At 30.0% G+C, this 9274-nt stretch overlaps 1 long non-coding RNA gene across 1 annotated transcript; it reads left to right on the forward strand.

Moving 5' to 3' along the window:
- Positions 1–3590: 3590 nt before the first annotated feature.
- Positions 3591–9274, forward strand: LOC127082609 (uncharacterized). Its single transcript, XR_007788194.1, has 2 exons — positions 3591–3952; positions 8511–9274. It is a non-coding gene; the product is annotated as an uncharacterized LOC127082609 (long non-coding RNA).

Genomic DNA, 9274 nt, shown 5'->3' on the forward strand with positions numbered 1-9274 from the left:
TATATATATATATATATATATATATATATATATATATATATATAATATATATATATATATATATATATATATATATATATTATATAATATATATATATATATATATATATATATATATATATATATATATATACCTTTGCTTTCAGTTTTATATATACATTAATTTATTTTAATTTATTTTGATTAGTAGATCTGTTAGTAGGCTTTTAGTGTATAGTTTATTTTAATTTTTTTTTACACATACACTTTTTTTATCAATTTTGCTTTATATATATGCATTAATTTTATTTCAACTTTTCATACTATTAGTAATTTATTTTGATGAGTAGATTTGTTTTAATTTTGATTGGTTTTAATTATACTATTTAATATTTTATTAAATTTTGATATACTTATTTTTATCTTTTTTTAGATAGTTTTAGTGTATCAACTAAATCAATTTTCATTTTATTTTTGGATTGATTTGTTTTGAGTCCAAATGGAATTTTGTGCATCGGTTAATATTCTGCTTTGCAATATTATGTATCGACTAATTTGGATTCAAAAGATCCACACATTTGGTGGATTTTGATTACGAACTCTAACTGAATTCTGCTGTTTGATTTGATCACTATAAATGACTTTGTAATATTGTAAATACTATTATATTGTTGTTTGGTTTATTTTTCATTGCATCGCGATCTCGAAGTTAAAATTTAATTTAACTTTCGAAAGTCGCTTGAACACATAGATCTTGTTGACCAACTATTTAAAGAGTGGTTTCTACATGAATTAACTCTAAATGAGCTTAACATAGCACTAAATCTGATTGCTTTCTATTTTAGTTAGCTTTCTATTTCCTTTATTGTTGCTTTATTGCATTTTTATATCTGTGTATATACATTTATGCGTGGGCATTGGGAATTGGTTACTTAAGTGAAGTTCTCTTCCCGAACTTTTGAAGAAAAAAAAGAGAATGAACATAAGTTAGGAGGTGGTTGAGTAATGTTAGTCCTCAAGGAGCACACCTTGTATGGATAACACGAATATCCCACTTGGAGTAGATTTTTTTTGTCGAGTTCATCATAAAGCGGTTCACTCGTTGCATTGCAGAACTTCGATTATGATCAATGTCTCTAAGGACCTTTTAGAGCGTGTTCCATTTATGGTGGTTGTGTAGTATTGATACCCAAGGAGAAACACCTTGTATGATCAATGCAAAGACCCCACCTATAGTAGATCTTTTTCATGAATTTGTCATAAAGAGGTTCGCACGTTGTATGGCGAAATTCGAATTAAGGTCCATGACTCTAGAAACCCTTTTATCCAAACTTTTAGAGCTAATCTAGTGAGTGGGTTTCATGGGTACACAAAACTTAGAACTACACCAATGTATGAGGCATACCCAATTTAGGTTGCTCTATTATTACTAGTGTTACTCCATACTGCTATTTGCACATGACATTTCATTGCATCCATACGTGACATGCATTTCTCACATATCAAAAACAAAAATTATGCATTCCCTTATCATCTCCATCCAATGTGCATCATGTATTTCATTTACCAAACAAAAAACTCATCCATTCTTTGTCCATAACCCGCAACTGATTTCCTGACACCCGTATCAGACTCTAAATCATCTTCCTTTTCATCTTTCATTGTGAAAGGGTTTATATGGTGTTAGGGTATTTTGAATGGATGACGAATACTCGAATGGCCGGGTAAGGGAACTCGTATCCAAGTATTCGGGGAAAGGAATATAATGCTCTAGACCATTTCCTTTTTCGTTTAAGGTATTGTAAAAATGATTTAGATTTGATCGAATTAAGAATATTTAAGAGATTACAATTGTTTGAATATTCGAGTAAGGAAACTCAACCCAAACAATTGAGAAGAGGAATCAAAGGCTTGAGACTGTTCCTCTTTTCATCTCTAAATGAAACGGTGTTTTAAGTATAATTAAGTATCTTAGTTTAATTAGGATAAAATACTCGATATAGATCGAAGTTTTAATTTACACTTGAAACGGAAAGGGATTTAGAAATGATTTTGAAAAATATACTTGATGTTGATGAAACACCTTTGATTTTAGTATTTTTGAAAGGTTAATTTTAATAGTCATTTTGTCTTTTTCGATTAACAATTATGCATCAACTAAAATTATAATAAAATAAACTAAAAAATAAAGAAATAAAAAAGGTAACAAAAATAGGCTTTAAAAAGGATAGTTTAGGAATTATGCAAAGAGTGTGAGTGTCTTCTAGAAATTTATTTAATTAAAGAGTGAATAATTATATAATATATGCATGGAATAGTGATTTAATATATGCATGAAATAATGATGTAATAAATGATAAATATCTTGGATTTTCTATAAACATTGATTTTTTTATGATGCATGAAGATGATTAAAAAAATTCAACTGAATATTTTGATGATAAACCAAATGATCATGAATTTATTTTTCAAAATGTATAATGAAAAAAAATGCAATTTTAGTCGATTTCTTCAACATGTAAAATACTGACTTTATGTTTGCTTTTTTACTATATATGCATATATGAATAATTATGGTGACTTTATTTGATGATAAAAATGTATATAGCTAAAAATGCAAAACTGGACAAATGGACTTGTATCAGATGAATTTAAAATGCTTGGACAAAATTGGGTTATGACAACTTGATGACGTTCATTCAGCCATTTATTGATTAAGAAGTCAAAAGACTTGATTTCTCAATCTCGTTGCATCGCTTGTTTCCATGACATCATATTCTTAAGAGGTTCAGAAGATGACAATCAAGAGTATTATCATCATCTCAATTTTTGTAGAGTTTTAATCATGATTGAGAATTAGAAGTAAATGGTCCAAGAGTGATTCATTTATATCTGATTGTCTATTCACGACTATTCAGTCAGCAATTCAGTGCATTCATAAGACGTTTGCATTTTATACTTGTCATAACATGTATTTTGTTTCGCATAGTGCTTGAAATATAACTTGAAATAATTTTTCGGATCCATAGACAGATCGGTCGAATCGTTTCTCAACCGAATGTCGAATTAGCGGGCAAAAAAATTCAAAATTGAGCTTGTAGATATAAATTTTATTGATCTATGATTCACGTAGTTCAATCTGGCATACTAATTTTATTTTTCGACTATATTGTTGATCGCATTTTAATCAGTCTAAGCCTGTTTAATCGATCATTTTTTATTTTAAAATTTGATCGAAACTTGTATGTTTCCGAGAAGTTTATTTTGTGCTGATAATTTTTGTGTGTTCAGTTTTTTGGGCATTTTCTCGCCCGATTTTAATTCATTTTTTATTCGATTATTTTTGTTTTTTAACCAGAATAATCATTGAAATTAAATATATTTTTTCATGTTTTCATTTCGATTTTATTTTAAATTTTTAACATTTTAGTTTTTTAATTTTTTAAAAATTAAGAAAAGAATCATAAAATATCTCTCTCCAACCAATCTCCTTGTGACACTTGTCTTCATTTTATTTGCAAAAATTAAATTAATTTGGACCATTGGGAAAGATGACATGTTGCTCTTGGTCTAGATATTTTCTTTTTTCAACACATCATCAAACCCTCTATCACGTTTTGAAGTGTTGATCTGAACACTTTTTCAGCATCACATATCTCTTCTCTTTTTGCTTCAAAAAATATCATCACAAACCATCTTCACACCCTCCTTGCATCAAACAAATATCATCAAGCACACTTCACTCAATCATCATCAAAAATAGAACATAAAGCTCCCTGCAACTGAAACACAACATCTTCATCTATCATCTTCAACCATCACATCACGAAAACCACACATAACGACTCAGAAACACAACAACAACAACATTTAACAACGGCAACGGAACTGCATGCATTGTCAACAACTGAAGCTTCCCTCCGATCATCCACGTCCAAACACCACAGAGCACGCGCAAAATACGACAGAGGATGTGAGATCATTTTTGTTTTCATTCGAACTGTTTGAGAGACGAAAGTAAGAGAAGTGGAAAAAAACTCGCATTTTCTTTCCAACCAATTAAGAAAAGAATCATAAAATATCTCTCTCCAACCAATCTCCTTGTGACACTTGTCTTCATTTTATTTGCAAAAATTAAATTAATTTGGACCATTGGGAAATATGACATGTTGCTCTTGGTCTAGATATTTTCTTTTTTCAACACATCATCAAACCCTCTATCACGTTTTGAAGTGTTGATCTGAACACTTTTTCAACATCACATATCTCTTCTCTTTTTGCTTCAAAAAATATCATCACAAACCATCTTCACACCCTCCTTGCATCAAACAAATATCATCAAGCACACTTCACTCAATCATCATCAAAAATAGAACATAAAGCTCCCTGCAACTGAAACACAACATCTCCATCTATCATCTTCAACCATCACATCACGAAAACCACACATAACGACTCAGAAACACAACAACAACAACATTTAACAACGGCAACGGAACTGCATGCATTGTCAACAACTGAAGCTTCCCTCCGATCATCCACGTCCAAACACCACAGAGCACGCGCAAAATACGACAGAGGATGTGAGATCATTTTTGTTTTCATTCGAACTGTTTGAGAGACGAAAGTAAGAGAAGTGGAAAGAAACTCGCATTTTCTTTTTTCAAAAGGAGGGCGATCAATTGAGAGGAGAGATTGAAGGTGGATTTGAAATTTCTTTGTTTTCATTTTGAAGTAACAACATAGATGAAATGAACCTCTTTTAAAAAAACGTGTCTATGATTAAATTAAGAGAGGAAGAGGTTTTGTTATTATCTACCCAACGCCACATGTCAAGTTTTGACCAAAAGCTTGTAAAATTTGAAATCGTTTTCTCTCTTCCTCAACAGCATGTGCCGCCCCAGATTTTTTTTTTAAAATAACCATGTTTTCAAAAAAAATACGAAAATAATCATCTTTTCAAAAAAAAATCCAAAATAACCAACTTTGGGAGAGGATGCGCCGGGGGAGTTGGCGCACCCCCCAAAAAGTTAGAGGAGACGCCAGATGCATTGGCGCACATGCATTGGGCCTCATGAAGAGGCTCCAATGCTTGTGGCGCCTGCATGGCCTACATGGCCCAACAAGAAGAGGCACCAATGCATCTGGCGCCTCAGTGTTGTTTGTGAAAAGATAATTCAATTTTGCAATCAACAAGAATCAAACACACAACCTTTTCATTAGGAGTCGAGCACATTACCACTGCACCATAGACCCTTCATGTTAATTTGTTTCATCATTAATTTAATATACCGTGTATAATTACAGTAAATCAATAAATTACTAAACCTTAGTTGAATTTTTTTTCACTTAGTTTCAAAATAATGTATAATTACAATAGATTAATTTTTTTCATCTCTATATATTTGTCTTAATTATTTTCACTTAGAATTTTTATACCTATTTTAAAATTTTAAATTAACTAAATATATATTTTATTTTATTTTATCATTGTTTTAAAATATATAAGTTAAGAATATTATTTAATATTTACATTTTAATTTCTTAAGAGTACGTTAAAGTTTTTATCTATATACTTTTTAATATTTAATATTTCTAAGTTTTATCGCTAAATCTATATCACAAAAAATAAGTGATAATTTAGGTTTAATGTATTTTTTTCTTAATTTAATTTTAAAATGTATTTTAAGCCTCTATTTGTTTTAAGAAAAATTATACTAGTATTAAGGAGTATAGGGATATTCCAACTCATAATTACAAAATATTAATTTCATTATATTAAGCGTAGTAATCAATATGTATTAAATTTAATCCTAATAGCAAGTTATGGCCGAAACAAGAGTTTGATGGTATGTTTTCAACCAAATTATATTCTTTCTATGTTTTGCTTAACTTTATTTCACATTTAAAATATTCAACAAAACAAATATAGTCTACTAGATTATAACATAGAAATTACATTGAATAATAAGTGAAATAAATTTTTTTATGCGATATAATAAGAAAAATATACTTCAGTTTAAATATTTTAACATTAGTTCTGACTCCATCATTAATGGTATTGATTTTCGGTAAAAAAAACAGACTCTAACTAAAATTTATTCATTTAATATTCATTTTTAAATATAATTTAATTATAACGACGCTAAGTTCATTTTATATTATTTATTTTATCTTAAAATTTAATGTTTTCTTTGACCGACGCTACTTTTCTTAAAAAATAGACTAAATATTTTAATTTAGGGTTTAGGGATTAGGAAAACATAGTTAAAATATTTAATTTAATTTTACACTATGTTTCATCCATTATTTTATTTAATGTTTATTTTTATAAAATTAAAATATTCTTTTATACAATACTTTTTTTTATTAAACAATGTTTTTTATAAAATAAAAAAGTATATATTTTATTTAATTTTATTATAATGAATTTTAAATAAACATAAATATTTTAACTATCTACGTTCATATTTAATATGTCGAATGAATATTATCTATATTTTATATTTAATGGTATAATATAAATTTGCGATTGTACTCTTAAGAATATAAAATGCAAATATTAAATAATATTCTTAACTTATATATTTTAAAACAATGATAAAATAAAATTAAATATATATTTAGTTAATTTAAAATTTTAAAATAGATACAAAAATTCTAAGTAAAAATAATTAAGACAAATATATAGAGATGAAAAAAATTAATCTATTGTAATTATACATTATTTTAAAACTAAGTGAAAAAAAAATTCAACTAAGGTTTAGTAATTTATTAATCTACTGTAATTATACACGGTATATTAAATTAATGATGAAACAAATTAACATGAAGGGTCTGTGGTGCAGTGGTAATGTGCTTGACTCCTAATAAAAAGGTTGTGTGTTTGATTCTTATTGGCTGCAAAATTGAATTATCTTTTCACAAACAAAATTGAGGCGCCAGATGCATTGGTGCCTCTTTATGAGGCCCAATGCATGTGCGCCACTGCATTTGGCGCCTCCTCTAACTTTTTGGGGGTGCGCCAACTCCCCCGGCGCATCCTCTCCCAAAGTTGATTATTTTGAATTTTTTTTTGAAAAGATGGTTATTTTCGTATTTTTTTTGAAAAACATGGTTATTTTTAAAAAAAAATCGCCGCCCCACTTTATTTTTTATTTTTTTTTATCCTCTTTAATTATTATGATTATAATTAAGGTTAATTATATTTGGCGCCTCCTCTAACTTTTTGGGGGTGCGCCAACTCCCCCGGCGCATCCTCTCCCAAAGTTGATTATTTTGAAAATTTTTTTGAAAAGATGGTTATTTTCGTATTTTTTTTGAAAAACATGGTTATTTTTAAAAAAAAATCGCCGCCCCACTTTATTTTTTATTTTTTTTTATCCTCTTTAATTATTATGATTATAATTAAGGTTAATTATATTTGTGGGCCTTTGGCCATTCTCTCTTCTTTTTTACACACCCTAATACATGCATTCACACCCTCTTATGTTGTTCACTTTTATTTTTATCACATTTCTTTTGATTAAGTGATAGTTAATTAATTGATTTCTTTTGATTAAGTGATAGTTAGTTAATTTATTTATTTATTTTTATTACATTTCCACCACAAGGTAATTGAATTTGATCTCCTTGGAATCTGCTTATGTGTTGCAGGGTGTTTCTAGGATTATGTGACCCCTTACTTGCACATGCTCGCTTGACAAGCCTATTAGTTATTCCTATAATACTTTTTGTTATCGGGATCGAGCTAGAGCTTCTAGAAGGTGCTATGGAATAGAATGTCATCTGAGCTTTATGGATCTATCAAGACTCGCTTGATGTCTCAATTACGGTATTGCATAGTGATGACCATGGAGTCGTTGTCATGAAGGTAGACTCCAATGGCGTCACTATCAGAAAAAATGATTCTAGCCCTTGATTTTATTTGTATGGTTTTGGAGAGGCATGGGGATATCACGTTCACAACCAACACCTTTATGGCGTATTTCATCTAGGAGGAACTGGAAATTCCCCCACCGACAAAACCTCTAGCAATGGTGTTAATCGTGAAACTTAGATTTCTCTTGGCCATTTTCGAGAGAAAGCAATGAAAATGATAGTGATAATGGAGGGTGAGACCCATGTCAGTTTTACTGGAGGGTCCATGGTGGGGGTCACACTACTTACTGAAAAGATGGTTATTTTCGTATTTTTTTTTAAAAACATGGTTATTTTTAAAAAAAAATCGCCGCCCCACTTTTTTTTTTTTTTTTTATCCTCTTTAATTATTATGATTATAATTAAGGTTAATTATATTTGTGGGCCTTTGGCCATTCTCTCTTCTTTTTTACACACCCTAATACATGCATTCACACCCTCTTATGTTGTTCACTTTTATTTTTATCACATTTCTTTTGATTAAGTGATAGTTAATTAATTGATTTCTTTTGATTAAGTGATAGTTAGTTAATTTATTTATTTATTTTTATTACATTTCCACCACAAGGTAATTGAATTTGATCTCCTTGGAATCTGCTTATGTGTTGCAGGGTGTTTCTAGGATTATGTGACCCCTTACTTGCACATGCTCGCTTGACAAGCCTATTAGTTATTCCTATAATACTTTTTGTTATCGGGATCGAGCTAGAGCTTCTAGAAGGTGCTATGGAATAGAATGTCATCTGAGCTTTATGGATCTATCAAGACTCGCTTGATGTCTCAATTACGGTATTGCATAGTGATGACCATGGAGTCGTTGTCATGAAGGTAGACTCCAATGGCGTCACTATCAGAAAAAATGATTCTAGCCCTTGATTTTATTTGTATGGTTTTGGAGAGGCATGGGGATATCACGTTCACAACCAACACCTTTATGGCGTATTTCATCTAGGAGGAACTGGAAATTCCCCCACCGACAAAACCTCTAGCAATGGTGTTAATCGTGAAACTTAGATTTCTCTTGGCCATTTTCGAGAGAAAGCAATGAAAATGATAGTGATAATGGAGGGTGAGACCCATGTCAGTTTTACTGGAGGGTCCATGGTGGGGGTCACACTACTTACTAAAAAAAAGTATAGATGCGTGGCACCCTTGTGCTAGTATGGGTGGCCAGAGGCTTTAGGGTTTACATTGATTTAGAGAAAGCTCACGGTGGTGAGAAGCCATGTTTTTAGGTGTTTTCTGTAAAGTGAGTGCAAGCTCACGACGAGGTGGACCTACATGGTTAACACTCTGACGCTCAAATTAGTTCAAAATTTAAGATAAGTATATATCTTGGATTATATTGTCATAAATTTGGACCTTAGTTATTTGA

This window comes from Lathyrus oleraceus, chromosome 1 (assembly GCF_024323335.1).
Source record: "Lathyrus oleraceus cultivar Zhongwan6 chromosome 1, CAAS_Psat_ZW6_1.0, whole genome shotgun sequence".
NCBI lineage: Eukaryota > Viridiplantae > Streptophyta > Magnoliopsida > Fabales > Fabaceae > Lathyrus > Lathyrus oleraceus.